Source organism: Moschus berezovskii, chromosome 2 (assembly GCF_049115385.1).
Source record: "Moschus berezovskii isolate FMDL1 chromosome 2, NW_MosBer_1.0, whole genome shotgun sequence".
Lineage (NCBI taxonomy): Eukaryota > Metazoa > Chordata > Mammalia > Artiodactyla > Moschidae > Moschus > Moschus berezovskii.
The window spans coordinates 49070164-49087438 of record NC_142461.1 but is presented as its reverse complement, the minus strand read 5'-3'; the positions used below and the strand labels follow the sequence as shown (position 1 = coordinate 49087438).

The following is a 17275-nucleotide window of genomic DNA, read 5'->3' as shown; positions in this document are numbered from 1 at the left end:
GTTTAATTAATATCAAGCAATTAAATACTTAGAGTGTGCCATTGTTATACAAATGTATTAGAAGGAAAAGTAGACTATAAGTGTTTCTAATATTTTTTGGATTTCACTCATTTATAAAAAATTTATTCAATTATTTCTGAATGCTGGGATTTGGGAATGACATTTGGGGGGTCATATTTTCTATCATAAGGGGGTGAAATCTAAATCAGAAAGGTAACTTATAAATTTAAGATGTATTCATTAAATTCCTATGGATCCTTCTTTAGCAATATAAAGAAGAAAATAAGAACGCTGTCTCATGCTAGTCAGTCCTCATTAGAGAAACAGGTAAGTAAACAAAGCCCCCAAAATAATGACTTTCCCTTTGTTATAAAAAGGGTGTATAAAGGACAGGAGGGCAATATAATACAAAGTATGCAGCAGTTAAGACCCATAGCTTTGGAGTCAGAGATCCTGGCTCTGCTGTTTGAATCTCAGCAGACTTTTAGCCATCTTATTTCTCCACAGTGAATCAGGAATGATAATTCCTACTTCACAAAAGTAAGCAAAACAATGTATGCAGAATTTTAGTATAGCTCTGGCACACACTAACTATCCATAAAATATTTTTTGTTTGTTTGTTTTTACAATCAAGCACTAGAAAAGCACAGGTAGGGTAGCAAGAACAAACCTACTTACTGATCAATGAACGATGGACAAAGTTGGGTAGCTCCTCAATGTACCAAGAGTCAGCCACTTTGGATGTTCATCACATTAAAATTTTATGGTCACATTGAGATAGATAAATATGTATACCTATGTGTGTGTGTGGACGTATGTGCATGTATATCTATATGTAACAAGCATAATTGCTTTATAGGATGGAGTCTATTTTGAAGCTCTAAAATTTGCAATATCATAGAACATTCACAGGAGGAATGAGTTGGCCAAGTTCAGCCAAGGAAGTTCTCACAAGAAGGCATTATAAAATGTCCTTATTCCTCAGAACTTAACTTTAAAATGTTCCCACTGGAGTCCAATGGAAGTTTTATGAGAGTAAAGGATAGAATTAGGTCTTGTATATTTTTAAAGGGTCATTCAAAAAGGCAAAGTCTAAATTTTTTACAGATGGCAGAATAAGGACTGATGCAGTTGGCCAAAACTGACCTTTTATGATTTTCAAAAGCAAATGTTTACTGAAAGAGAACTCTACTATACTACTAATGGGGGAAATTTTTCTGGATGCTTACACTGGACAGCTCAGTTCACATTCACTGCCAAACACATTTATTAAAAAAAATCAATAATAATATTTTCCATGGTACCTGTTTTCAACTTCCTCTCAAAAATTTTTGCCCTGTAGTTGTTTTTTCTCAAACACAAGTATGTTTCTGAGGAAAAACATTTTCAATAAGAATAGTATTGTGAAAATACATGCATTTTAGGAAGCTTACTGTTAGCTTCACAGCCTACTGTAAAAGTTGAGGATGATGGATTTTTGCCTGGTCTTCTAGACAGTAAATTCAGAACTGATTTTAAGTTCTTCCAGGATGGAGCGCCTTTTAAACTTCTTCCAAAATACAACTCCCTTTTTCAAAGAGGTACAGGGGTTTCAGAAATTTTTATGCTCTTTAAGATGTTAAATAAAACTCTTAAAAAACAAAACTTTGATGAGTCGCATGAAAAAGTTAGAATATTAAAATCTATAAAATGTGGGTGGGAAAAATTAAAGGTGGTTTGTCACAATATATTTTGGGTTTGATGAATTTTAAAAGTTTAGTAGGGAGCACATATACTAAAACTGGAACAGTACAGAGAAGATTAACCTGGCCCCTGCACAAGGAGGACAAGCAGATTATTTAAGGATTTTTTTTTACATATATGTAATAAAAATGATTTTAAGACTGCTACTTGCATCCTACTGGAGAAGAGTTTTGTTTTGTTTATTTAGGGAATGGATGTGATATCCACTCTGTAATGAATTTAGAGAAGTGCCTAAAAGCACAAATAATAAGGACTGTTATATAGATCTAGGTAGACACACACGCACACAAGTTGGGGGAAAAATTGAAAGGGTGAGCTCAGATCATAAGTAGAGTTGATAATTTCCATGATAGCCATAGTTTAGAACTTTCTTTCTTTTTCTGGTAAAGCTGTATTTTTATTTATTTTTAAACACTTTTTAGAAGATTTATTTACTGATTTGTTTCTGGTTGCTCTGGATCTTTGGTGCTGCACACAGGCCTTCTCCAGTTGTGGAGAGTGGGGGTCACTCTCCAGCTCCAGTGTGTGGGTTTCTCCTTGCGGTGGTTTCTGTCGTGGAGCATGGGCTCTAGAGCACTGGCTCAGTAGCTGTGGTGCTCGGGTTTAGCTGTCCTGAGGCATGTGGGATCTTCCCTAACCAAGGATGGGAACTGTGACCCCTGCATTGGCAAGTGGATTCTTTATCACTGAGCCACCAGGGAAGCCCCTAGAACTTTCTTATCTTCATATTTATTAAGTGGGTGGTTTTATTACTTACTTCATAAGTAGCTTACTTATTAAGCTACTCTTTTGATATGCAGACTTTTAAAACATTCTGTTTCACAGCTGATCATCAGAAAAGCAGAAACATTGTGATTTTCTTTCTCAGGAGAAAATAAATACTGTAGGTATTCAGACACCACTTACTGTATGTAAAGTATGACATTGGCACCTAATCTAAGCTCCCCAAATGACCTTCTTCTGTTAAAAACTGCACAAGTCTATACGGTTTTAAAAACAATAATAAATAGATGGTTTGAAGTGTAAAATAGTACCCTGACTTTGGAGAAAATTTTGACACTTTCTTATAAAGTTATAAATATGACCTTGTTCTCTGTTCTAGAAATTATATCCCTAGACTTTTACCAAAAAATAAAAACAACATATTCACTAAGCTTTCCTCATATGTATCAAAAGCTGGAAATTCAAATTCCATCAAGAAGGGAATGGACAAATTTTAGTCCGTTTATGCAGTGGAGTACTATTTGGCAATAAAAGATATATTGATAGACTCAACAGCATGAATAAGTCTAACAAACGTTATGCTTATCAGAATAAACTGAAAATAAAAGGGTACACAGTTCCATTAACACGAAGAACAATATTATACAAAACTAAATCAACAGCTTTAAAAATCAAAAAAGTGTTTATCTCTGGATAAAGGAGAAGATTCACAGGGAAAAGACTTGGAGATACTTTCTGGGATGACAGCAATGTCTGTTCTTCACATGGGTGGCTGCGTGCATTTGTCAAAAGTCATGAAATTGTGCACTTAAAATGTGTGCATTTTTACTAGTGATTAATTTTATCTTGAAAAAGAATAAATGTATATATTTTTAAAGATTTTTTTCACATATGCCAGGCAAATCAAAAGAAGGACTTCTTTTATGTGCCTTCCCATATTACTGTTTGTGAACTTAAGTGGTTCTAATGACAAAATGAACAGATTTAACTCTGCAACTGTGCATCATTTTTCTAACTGGTCTATTTTCCAGAAGGTAAGAGCTTGCCTTTTTTTAAAAAATTTAAATTGTTTGTAATACAGCACATAAATTGCCATTAAACATGGCAATGCAATGAGAACCTCTAGAAGAAACAGGTGGGATCACTTCCCATTTTTTCCTTACGACTTTGAGAATAAATCTCCCCCAAATGACACCTTTCTCCTTCAAACACTTCAGTTGTGTATTTTATAACTTTTACATATGTCATTTTTACATGACAGTCACAGCTCCCACCTGGAGTTTTGCAACACTGTCCGCATGTTACCCTTTTTTTAGAATATGCATGTTTTATTCTGAATAATTTTGCATAATAAAAATGAAAGTATAAAATAATTAACACAAAATATTTTAACAAGCAAAAATAAATCTTGAAAAAAAATCAGAAATGTAATCTGTGGCAGAGTTTCCAAAAGTCATATAAAAGTTTGAAAATATCCTTCCAGTTTCACTAACTGAAAGATTTCAAGGTCAAAATGAAATCTCAGGATCAAGGATCTAAAACAATATATGACATCCTCTCCAGACAGTTAATATTGATATTGAGGTATAACAGATTCAACAAATTTGTTAAAATCATGTAAATAGTTTAATAGTGCAAAGATTTTAACTAACAAGCTGAGAAAAACTTAAACACTAACAGACTGATTTTTTTGTTGACTTGCACATTCATTCATTCACTTGTTTGTTCGTTCTATCAACAAATATTTATTGGGAATCATTTATGTTCTTAGAAGGTTCTAAGAACTTGGACTATGTAGAAAACAAACAGATTAAAATGTCAGCTTTTCAACATGAAATAGAATGTTTGATATTGTACCAAAGGTAAAAAGTAGGAAAGTGAAATATAAAATTAAAGGAAGAGTATTGAAATTTTTAATAAGGTAACCAGGAAAAGCCTACTGGTAGACGTGGATTTTGAGTAAGGACCTAAAAGAAATAACAGAGTTAGAAATGCCAATACCTGGGAAAGAACAGCCAAGATAGCAGGAAAGGCAATGCAAAGGCCCTGAGATGGGACAATAGACAGACGTTGAAAGCAGCTTAAGATGTTGAAAGCAGCCCTTACAGCTAAAGCAAAAAGAAGGAAAGAAAGGGAGAAGGTTAGATCAAAGAAACACTGTGGGCTAGATTACACAGGGCTTTTTCGGCTGTCGTAAAGAGTGGTTTTTATAGTGCTTGGGATGGGGCTACTGAAGGTTGAAAGCAGAGGGGTGACATGGTCTCATTTTCATTTTAACTAGATCCTTCTAGTTTCTCTTTTGAGGACAGAATGGTGAGGGTCAAGGGTAAAAATAGCAAAGTCATTGAAGAGGCTACTGCAATAATTCAGATACAGAAAGCAGTAACTTGGAACAGGATGGAAGCAGTGGATAGTGGAGATATATGATTGAGTTTTAATATATTTTGAAAGTAGAGTTAAGATTTGTTGGCAGATCAAATACGAGGTGTGAAAAAAAAAGTCAAAGACTAATGCAAAGTTTTTGGACTAAGCAAAAAAGGTATTGATTCCCAATATTCCCAATTTGGGTTAAGTCCTTATCATACTAATGGAATTATATCCATTTGACAAAAGGGAATTACAGAATTCCGTGCAGCTAAGAATAAAACAAAAACCTTTCCTGTGTCATAGGATCTCGGAAATTCTTTCACAGAAGTGTTATTCCTCTAACTTGAGTCTTTGAATCAAACTAAATGTAAACTCTATGTTTTCTTATTGATGTTTACTAATACATGATTTTACTGCTACTGCTACTGCTAAGTCACTTCAGTCGTGTCCGACTGTGTGACCCCATAGACGGAAGCCCACCAGGCTCCCCCGTCCCTGGGATTCTCCAGGCAAAAACACAGGAGTGGGTTGCCATTTCCTTCTCCAATGTGTTAAAGTGAAAAGTGAAAGTGAAGTCTCTCAGTCGTGTCTGACCCTTAGCGACCCCACAGACTGCAGCCTACCAGGCTCCTCCATCCATGGGATTTTCTAGGCAAGAGTACTGGAGTGGCTTGCCATTGCCTTCTCCGCTAATACATGCTGGGTATTACTTAAAGGTCTTGCTTACATGATTTTAAGGTAGAGTAAAATGACATCTCTCTATACAAGAGGATAAAGTTATAAAAGATACAGCTTAAATGGGAGGTAGAAATTTTAAAGGGTCCAGTTCAGAACTGGGTCTAAGTATAGGTGATGATCTGAAACATAAAATAATATTTATGCAATCAAATTGTGTTAAATATATCACTAATTTGTAGTGTTCATTACTCAATAAAATATAGAAGTCAGCTGTTAGCTCTGAGTCAGCATTGGTTGAAATCCAAAGTCCACATCTTTAAGCTGCGTGTGTTCAGTTCAGTTCGGTTCAGTCGCTCAGTTGTGTCAGACTCTTTGTGACCCCATGAATCACAGCACACCAAGCCTCCCTGTCCATCACCAACTCCCGGAGTTCACTCAAACTCATCGCCATCGAGTCAGTGATGCCATCCAACCATCTCATTCTCTTTCATCTCCTTCTCCTCCTGCCCCCAATCCCTCCCAGCATCAGAGTCTTTTCCAGTGAGTCAACTCGTCACATGAGGTGGCCAAAGCAGTGGAGTTTCAGCTTTAGCATCAGTTCTTCCAATGAACACCCAGGATTGATCTCCTTTAGAATGGACTAGTTGGACCTCTTTGCAGTCCAAGGGACTCTCAAGAGTCTTCTCCAGCACCACAGTTCAAAAGCATCAATTCTTCGGCACTCAGCTTTCTTCACAGTCCAACTTTCACATCCATACATGACCACTGGAAAAACCATAGCCTTGACTAGACGGACCCTGGTTGGCAAAGTAATGTCTCTGCTTTTTTAATATGCTGTCTAGGTTGGTCATAACTTTCCTTCCAAGGAGTAAGCGTCTTTTAATTTCTTGGCTGCAATCAGCATCTGCAGTGATTTTGGAGCCTAAAAAAATAAAGTCTGACACTGTTTCCACTGTTTCCCCATCTATTTCTCATGAAGTGATGGGACCAGATGCCATGATCTTAGTTTTCTGAATGTTGAGCTGGATCATGGAAAAAGCAAGAGAGTTCCAGAAAAACATCTATTTCTGCTTCATTGACTATGCCAAAGCCTTTGACTGTGTAGATCACAATAAACTGTGGAAAATTCTGAAAGAGATGGGTATACCAGACCACTTGGCCTGCCTCTTGAGAAACCTGTATGCAGGTCAGGAAGTAACAGTTAGAACTGGACATGGAACAACAGATTGGTTCCAAATAGGAAAAGGAGTACGTCAAGGTTGTATATTGTCACCATGCTTATTTAACTTATATGCAGAGTACATCATGAGGAACGCTGGGCTGGAAGAAGCGCAAGCTGGAATCAAGATTGCCGGGAGAAATATCAATAACCTCAGATATGCAGATGACACCACCCTTATGGAAGAAAGTGAAGAGGAACTAAAAAGGCTCTTGATGAAAGTGAAAGAAGAGAGTGAAAAAGTTGCAGGTGTTAGGCAAGTTATTTAACTTCTCTAGATCAGTTTCTTTGTATCACAACTAGATACACAAATGCCCCCTTAAGTTCTTAGTTTAATAATTTAATTTATTTAATAATTTAAAATATCTGGCATATTTAGGTACCTAGTAATAGTTGTGATTATCATTTCACATCGAGTCAAATTTTCTAACTTACTCTGGTAATATATGAATTATTTTAATTTCAGAATCCAGTTAGTTATTTAGAAAGGACAAATAATAAATATTTATTGTTGGATAAAAAGTTATATTGAGTATTTATTTACATGAGTGATATTTAGAAGATTTGAATTTAATTTCAGGAACATTTCTTCTTTAGTACATAACTTTGCTTGGTACCAAGGGTGAAAGTTAATCTGTTCAGTAGACTCACTAAATATCACCCCAATCATCTCTTCTCTTACCTTCCCTACTACAGAGTTTTCTATTGCAGCTAAAAGTAAAACATGGCATAGTTCTAACCAATAAAATCTAAAGAAAACTCCTGAGTAAGGTTTCCAGAAAGATTTTTGTTTTCCCAGTAAAAGGGACACTCTCAGCTGATATATCTCCTTCTCTCTTTTCCCCCTTTTGCCATTGTTTGTCCCCTTTGTCCATGCCGAAAATGTGGATAAAAATGTCTTGAGGTCCAGCAGCCATTGGGGATTATAATACAATAACTATGGGCTTCCCAGTTGGCACTGGTGGTAAAGAGTCTGCCTACCAATGCAGGAGATATAAGAGACACAGGTTCGATCCATGGGTCATGAAGATCCCCTGGAGGAGGAAATGGCAACCTACTCTAGTACTCATGCCTGGATAACCCCATGGACAGAGTAGCTATGGCCCATAGAGTTGCAAAGAGTTGGACATGACTGAAGCAACTAGGCACAGGTAATAATTATGAGAACAAAATACAACACATGGCAAAACACAGAGATGAAAATAATATGCACCTCTGAAAAAATTATCAAGAAGTACTAATATAAGCTATCAACCTCCAGATATCCTATTTTGTGAGAAAAAATTAAAACATATTTAATCCATAGTAGTCAAGTTTACTTGCAAAAAAGTGAAACAGTGAAAGAGTTAGTCACTCAGTAGTGTCTGACTCTTTGCAACCCCATGGACTGTACCCCACCAGGTTCCTCTATCCATTGGACTTTCCAGGCCGGAATACTGGAATGTGTTTCCATTCCCTTCTCCAGAAGATCTTTCCAACCCAGAGATCAAACCCAGGTCTCTTGCATTGCAGGCAGATTCTTTACCATCTGGGTCACAAGGAAAACTCCAGGCTTACTTGTTCTTGCAGCCAAATACAGTTCTAACTGATTCACTACTTCTCTTTATGTTAGGTAAGCAATAGAGATCCACATTGTTCCTTAAAATTTTATCTTGACTTTTTTTTCTAGTAAGATACAGTATCATTACTATCCAATTCTCCTTATTTAAATCACGTAAGGTATTTCTCGGCTTCCCTGGTGGTTTAGACAGTAAAGAATATGCCTGCAGTGCAGGAGACCCAGATTTGATCACTGGGTTGGGAAGATCCTCTGGAGAAGGGAATGGCTACCCACTCCAGTATTCTTGCCTGGAGAATTCCATGGACAAAGAGGAAAGCTATTTGGGGGGGGGGGGAATTTCTGAAAATATACCCATGATTTTCTCACAGAACCTTTTAGTAAACTTATGTGAAATATATACATATAACTATTGCTTCTAAATGAAGAGGAATTTTTAAACAAAATTAACATCACAGTATAGGAATTTTTTAAATATTTATGCATGTTTTTTCTTTTAAAAAGTTAATAACTTTTCTTAGAGAACTGATAAATATTCCCTAATGGTTGAAAACAATTTTTCTCCATTTTAGAAAGGTACACTTTTTAAGTTTGTTTATCATAGAAGGAAATAAATATGAATATACTTATAACCTAGAGCTGTTGCTGTTCCTTCCTCTAAATGAATAAACATGATATTAATGGTAGCATTAAGGCATATCAAATAGTTCCCTAAATAAATCAAGCTTATGTCCCAAAAGGGCACTTCCACTGGCTTTTTCTTTGCTTTCCTCCCTTCCTTTTCATTTTGGCCTGCTGTATGGCAATTGCAAAAGGAACAAAAATGGAGATGGAAAGTGACCTTAATTTGCCCACATCACATAAGGCTAGCAACCTATAAGTCCCATTTGCAGTAGTTTCACTTAAAGATAAATACTACATAGGAAATGCTTTTTATAGTGGTAATACTGATGGTGCAAGAGTAATATAAGTTGACTAAGTGAAGAATCATTTTTCTTAAAAAAGAACACTTTAGGCAAAAATCTTTAGATATTAAATTATTTACACATTCCTATTTATAGATGGCCAACAATGGTTACAATAATTCATATGACAAAGAACTTCTGAAAAAGAATATTTCTGGCAGAAGAATCCAAAGGTAGCTATAATGGTCAAAGTATTTGTTTATTTGTTCTCTCCATGTGCTATTTTCTTCTCAGATAGGCCAAACATTCAACTGCCAAGACCATTAAATTTTATTATAAGAACTCAAAAGCATATATCTGGGAATTGATTCAGTACCACAACAAATGTATTGCTTTTCACACACACTCACACACACACACACATACATAGTAGCATACATACTACTCAGCAAATTTCCATGCAGTCAAAAGGAATAGGAATGTGTGTCTCTATGTGTATAATGAGAGACAAAGATATAAAATGGAAACCTGATGAAAATAAAATGCTAGAAAAAAATTCTTCCAAAAATTTAAGAGAAATTAAATGTCCATAAACAGGAAGATCTAGTATTGTTAAAATATTCATCCTACTCAAAATGATATACAGATTCAATGCAATCCCTATCAAAATCCCAAAGACATTTTCACGAAAACAGGAAAAAAATTCTAAAATTCATAGGGAACCGCAAAGACCATAAATGGACAAATTATTCATTAGAGAGAACAGAGTTAGCAATATCACACTTCCTCATTTTTATATGATCAACACTACATTAATAATGAAAAAAAAAAAAAGCATGGCACTGCTAAAGACAGACATGTAGACCAACAGAAAAGAATTGAGAGCTCAGAAAGAAATCCACACACATATATATTGTCATCTGATCTTCAAAAAGGATGCCAATACACGAAAAGGAAAGGGTAGTCTCTCTGTCAACAAATGGTGCTGAGAAAACTCAATACCACACACAAGACGGAAACTGGACCTTAATCTGACACCACACAAAAAATCAACTCAAAATCGATTAAAGACTTAAGCATAGGACTCCAAACTATAAAACTTGTAGAAGAATACAGAAACAGTTTCATGACACTGGCACTGACAAAAATTTGTGGATATGAAGTCAACAAAAGCAAAGGCAACACAAGCAAAAATAAACAAGAGGGACTGTGCTAAACTAGAAAACTTCTGCATTCCAAAGAAAATAATCAATAGAGTAAAAAGACTATGGAATGGGAGAAAATAGCTGGAAATCATATATCTTATAATGAATTAATTTCCAAAATATATAAGGGACTCATACAACTCAGAGGTAAAATGATGGCAACAACAATAACAGGAATAATAACTAACAAGAATCCTATTAAGAATGGGCTAAAGACTTAAATGAAAAGGACATCTTTTTTGGGTGTCAGTTCTAAAAGGTCTTGTAGGTCTTCATAGAACCGTTCAACTTCGGCTTCTTCAGAGTTACTGGTTGGGGCGTAGGCCGGGATTACTGTAACATTGAATGGTTTGCCTTGGAAACGAACAGAAATCATTCTGTCGTTTTTAAGATTGCATCCAAGTACTGCATTTCGGACTCTTTTGTTGACCATGATGGCTACTCCATTTCTTCTAAGGGATTCCTGCCCACAGTAGTAGATATAATGGTCATCTGAGTTAAATTCACCCATTCCAGTCCATTTGAATTCACTGATTCCTAGAATGTCTATGTTCACTCTTGCCATCTCCTGTTTGACCACTTCCAATTTGCCTTGATTCATGGACCTAACATTCCAGGTTCCTATGCAATATTGCTCTTTACAGCACCGGATCTTGCTTCTATCATCGGTCACATCCACAACTGGGTATTGGTTTTGCTTTTGCTCCGTCCTTTTATTCCTTCTAGAGTTACTTCTCCACTGATCTCCAGTAGCATTCTGGGCACCTACCTACCTGGGGAATTGCTCATTCAATATCCTATCATTTTGCCCTTTGATACTGTTCATGGGGTTCTCAAGGCAAGTATACTGAAGTGAAACTTTCAAGACCTTTTAGAACTAACACCCAAAAAACATATCCTTTTCATTATAGGGGACTGGAATTCAAAGTAGGAAGTCAAGAAACACCTGGAGTAACAGGCAAATTTGGCCTTGGAGCACGGAATGAAGCGGGGCAAAGGCTAATAGAGTTTTGTCAAGAGAACGCACTGGTCATAGCAAACACCCTCTTCCAACAACACAAGAGAAGACTCTACACATGGACATCACCAGATGATCAACACTGAAATCAGATTGATTATATTCTTTGCAGCCAAAGATGGAGAAGCTGTATACAGTTAGCAAAAACAAAACCAGGAGCTGACTGTGGCTCAGATCATGAACTCCTTATTGCCAAATTCAGACTGAAATTGAAGAAAGTAGGGAAAACCCCTAGACCATTCAGATATGACCTATATCAAATCCCTTATGATTATACAGTGGAGGTGAGGAATAGATTTAAGGGACTAGATCTGATAGATGGAGTGCCTGATGAACTCTGGATGGAAGTTCGTGACATTGTGAAGGAGATAGGGACCAAGACCACCATCCCCATGGAAAAGAAATGCAAAAAAGCAAAATGGCTGTCTGAGGAGGCCTTACAAATAGCTGTGAAAAGAAGAGAAGCGAAAAGCAAAGGAGAAAAGGTAAGATATAAGCATCTGAATGCAGAGTTCCAAAGAATAGCAAGGAGAGATAAGAAAGCATTCCTCAGTGATCAATGCAAAGAAATAGAAGAAAACAACAGAAAAGGAAAAACAAGAGATCTCTTCAAGAAAATTAGAGATTCCAAGGGAACATTTCATGCAAAGATGGGCTCGATAAAGGACAGAAATGGTATGGACCTAACAGAAGCAGAAGATATTAAGAAGAGGTGGCAAGAATACACAGAAGAACTGTACAAAAAAGATCATCACGACCAAGATAGTCACAATAACGTGATCACTCACCTAGAGCCAGACATCTTGGAATGCGAAGTCAAGTGGGCCTTAGAAATCATCACTACGAACAAAGCTAGTGGTGGTGATGGAATTCCAGTTGAGCTATTTCAAATCTTGAAAGATGATGCTGTGAAAGTGCTGCACTCAATATGCCAGCAAATTTGGAAAACTCAGCAGTGGCCACAGGACTGGAAAAGGTTAGTCTTCATTCCAATCCCAAAGAAAGGCAATGCCAAAGAATGCTCAAACCACCGAACAATTGCACTCATCTCACACGCTAGTAAAATCATGCTCAAAATTCTCCAAGCCAGGCTTCAGCAATATGTGAACCGTGAACTCCCAGATGTTCAAGCAGGTTTTAGAAAAGGCAGAGGCACCAGAGATCAAATTGCCAACATCCTCTGGATCATGGAGAAAGCAAGAGAGTTCCAGAAAAACATCTATTTCTGCTTCATTGACTATGCCAAAGCCTTTGACTGTGTGGATCACAAGAAACTGTGGAACATTCTGAAAGAGATGGGAATCCCAGACCACCTGACCTGCCTCTTGAGAAACCTGTATGCAGGTCAGGAAGCAACACTTAGAACTGTATATGGAACAACAGACTGGTTCCAAATAGGAAAAGGAGTGCGTCAAGGCTGTATATTGTCACCTTGCTTATTTAACTTATATGCAGAGCACATCATGAGGAATGCTGGGCTGGAAGAAGCACAAGCTGGAATCAAGATTGCTGGGAGAAATATCAATAATCTCAGATATGCTGATGACACTACCCTTATGGCAGAAGTGAAGAGGAACTCAAAAGCCTCTTGATGAAAGTGAAAGAGGAGAGTGAAAAGGTTGGCTTGAAGCTCAACATTCAGAAAACTAAGATCATGGCATCTGGTCCCATCACTTCATGGGAAATAGATGGGGAAACAGTGGAAACTGTATCAGACTTTATTTTTGGGGGCTCCAAAATCACTGCAGATGCTGATTGCAGCCATGAAATTAAAAGACGCTTACTCCTTGGAAGGACAGTTATGACCAACATTGATAGTATATTAAAAAGCAGAGACATTACTTTGCCAACAAAGGTCCGTCTAGTCAAGGCTATGGTTTTTCCTGTGGTCATGTATGGATGTGAGAGTTGGACTGTGAAGAAAGCTGATCACCGAAGAATTAATGCTTTTGAACTGTGGTGTTGGAGAAGACTCTTGAGAGTCCTTTGTACCTCAAGGAGAACCAACCAGTCCATTCTAAGGGAGATCAATCCTGGATGTTCATTGGAAGGACTGATGCTAAAGCTGAAACTGCAATACTTTGGCCACCTCATGCGACGAGTTGACTCACTGGAAAAGACTCTGATGCTGGGAAAGGTTGGGGGCGGGAGGAGAAGGGGACGACTGAGAATGAGATGGCTGGATGGCATCACCGACTCTGTGGACATGAGTTTGACTGAACTCTGGGAGTTGGTGATGGACAGGGATGCCTGGCGTGCTGTGATTCATGGGGTCGCTGAGAGCTGGACACGACTGAGCGGCTGAACTGAACTGAACTGAAAGACTTAAATGGTAATTTCTCCTAAGAAACCATACAAGTAGGCAACAGGCATATTAAAAGGTGTTTAACATCACTAATAATCAGGGAAATGAATATGAAAACCACAATGAGATATCACTTCATACTTGTCAGGAAGGCTATTAGCCAAAAAGCAAAAGACAAGTATTGGTAAAAAAGTTGATATATTGGAACCCATGCACAATGTTGGTGGGAATGCAAAATGGTGAAATCGCCATGGAAAACACCATACAGTTTACTCAAAAAAAAAAAAAAAATTAGAAATGCCATATGATCTAGCAATCTTACTTCTGGATATTTATCCAAAAGAATTACAATCAGGATCTTGAAGAGATATTGGCACTTCTGTGTTCATTAAAGCAGTATTTATAATACCCAAGATACTGAAATAACCTAAATGTCCGCTGACAAACAAATGGATAAAGAACCTGTGATATACACATACAATGGAATACTATTCAGCCTTTTTTTAAAAAAAAAAAGGAAATTTTACAATATGCCACAACATGCATAAATCTTGAGGACATTATGCTTAGTGAAACAAGTCAATTACAGAAAGACAAAATAGTATATGATTCCACTTATATGAGATTCCAACTTATGTGAGATCTCTAAAACAGTCAAGTTCATAGAATCAAGGAATGAAATGGTAGTTGCCAGGGAGATGAAGAGGAAATGGGAAGTTACTAATCAATGGGGATAAAGTGTCAGTCAAGCAAGATGATCAAGCTCTAGAAATCTGTTGTATAACACAGTACTTATACTCAATAATAATATACTGTACACTTTAGAAATTAAGTGAATAGATCTTCCATCAAATGTTTTTTCTAAAATAAACTCCCTTTTAATGAGATACTCATCACTATCAGATTTCAAGATACATGGTGATTTCACAAATATTCTTTGGAATTGTTCAATAATTAAAAAGACTTTTGTGAAAAATTTTAATTTAAGATCTAAGAGCTGAGGCAAATATCAGTGCTTACTGCTAGTAAGACAGGATTAATTCTTTCCACTATGAATTCCTGTTAGAATTTGAGACAAAATGACAACAACACAACGCTAATAGATGACAATTTCAGACATCATAGGTAACTTTCTTCCTACAGCACTCTGTAAGCAGTACTAGCTATTGTCAGACAGTTTAAAAGGTTATGAAAAAGGATTTAAAACCTCATGCACTGGCTATCCAATGTATTAGTTAGAGATTACTTTCTAAAGTTAGTAACTGAAATCCAAGCTTATTTCTCTCTTACATAAAAGGAGGCCAGAAGTTGGTAGACAAAGCCAGTGTGGAGGTTCTACAGTCATGAGTCTAGGGTCCTTAAGTCTTTCTCCTCCACCATTTTGCCTTCAGATCCAAGAGGACTGCTGGAGCTCTAGTCATCATGACCATATCCCAGGAAAGAGAAGAAAGGCAGTTAGCTAGGGACAGAGATTTTCCCCAGAAATCCCACCTAACAACTTTCACTGATATTTCATTGTTCATTCCTATCAACAAGAACAGCTAGGTGAGTAGTGTTTCAATTGTCCAATATTAGAAAGAGTAAATGTATATTGAATAGTCCTTTATACGACACCAGTGTTGGAGGCAAAGATTAATTATATCCTTTTGCCTCGTAGAATATAAAATTATAACTACAATTGCTATTAAAAGCAAACAACTGTTCAGCACATGTCGAACAATATTCTAATTAGTTATTTGTAGCATTTAATGATGTACTAATTCACATTTTTTATAACTATAAAATAGATCTATTTTATTCCCATTTACAATCACAGAGTTTAAGAAACACTTGAATTAATAGAGGTGGTAGGAACCTTGGTCAAATTAATAGAGATGGTAAGTGTCAGAGTCAGAATTTAAACCAAAGTAGTCTGCTTGATTCTATAGAACAAAAAACTGTATAATAAGAGAAATGGTATTTTTAAACAAAGACAAACATAAAGTGATTCAGAAATGCAAATATGTCCTAAAAATTACAGTATTTCATTAATGTTAGCCATATTTTTTTCTGAGTGGTAAGAATCTATTATTTTCTTCTTTGAACTTTTCTGAATTCTCCGATTGAAAATCCCTTGATGGATATGCACTACTGTGGTAATAAGAAAGAGAAAATATTTCATAAAATTACACTGTCATCAATACCAAAACAGCAAAAAGGTAATTGCTCAACATGACAAGTATGTAAAACATGAGGTTGAGTGAGCACATTTTATTCTTCATAAACGCTAACATCCAACCATTGATGCATTCAGAGCTACGTCAATTAATGCACTTAAATGTAATTCTCTCTAAAGACAAACACTGTTGATCAACAAGCTTTCTGTAAATAGCCATCAACTTAAGTGTGCTATGTTTAAACAATGCACATTAAATTCATCTCAATCAGGCACAAATTCTAATAACAACATTTATTGGAAACACCACATTGTGGTTCAACAGTCCTTAAAAGACGCTTTAATGAAATAGACAAAGAATGACTAAAAAAATGTCAAAAGGTGTGTGAGGGTGAGGGGAGTCTTCTATGGTTAAAAAGACTAACAATGCTAACTGTATGTAACTCTCAATGTGATAATGTGATAAAGATAAAATCTTCATGCTAATGGAAAGAAAAGAAAAAAGGTCTGGTAACTACTAACAGGGTGGCTGACTAAGCATTGTACAAGAATACACTTTGTTTTATAGGTCTTTTATGCAGAACCATTACAATATAATCTATGACAATTGAACATTATTGAACCTAAATTTGGGGTTTGGGTCTTTTACATCAACAGCAAAACAAGAGCAATAAAACAAGTCATTAAAAAAACCTTTCCAAGAATTGATTCTATTGCAAGACTTATTCAATTATAGGACTCTTATGAGCTGAGAATGTTTTTAGAAAAAACAAACAATTCCACTTCACCCCCAAATTATAGACCTTCTAGAAAGAGAATTACCAACAACTGGGGAAATGAACAGAAAATGTTTAAATGCTAGCAGAGCATTCAAAACATGAGTTTCAGGGTTCTGTTAGGTTTGATGGAATTAAATGGAGAATAACACTTGAGTTGGAGACTGGGAAGTCAACTAGGTCATGAAAAGGTCAATCTCTTTTTCTAAAGTACAGTGAGGGGGGAAAAAAAGGAGTTGTGAATGGGTAAATCTTAAGTTCAAAGTTCAGGCTCAGTAGATTTAAGAAACGAAACAGAAGGTCAGATGCTTATCTGAATCTTCTATACACCATTTGAATTTACAAAATTGAGAATGAGCATCTGTCAAAAATAATAGCTTCCTTAGGAGATGGCTGGTTTTTCTACCTCTCGTCCAGGAAGAACTACCAAATCTGAGCTTATCTGATGGCTTCTCTGGGTGTCCCTCTTCATCAGAAACCAGAAGTCAAAACTATTCACTTCAACAGTTTTCAACTATAAGAGAAACTTGTATAATACTTTGTTTTCTTAAATTGAAAGGACTTGAAGAAACCTCTCAGTTTATTGTATTTCACTCACACTTATAAAAGAACAGTATTCCTTT

At 36.3% G+C, this 17275-nt stretch overlaps 1 pseudogene; it reads left to right on the top strand.

The window, feature by feature from the left end:
* Positions 1 to 1753: 1753 nt before the first annotated feature.
* LOC129538707 (U6 spliceosomal RNA) lies at positions 1754 to 1854 on the top strand (annotated as a pseudogene).
* The last annotated feature ends 15421 nt before the right edge of the window (positions 1855 to 17275 follow it).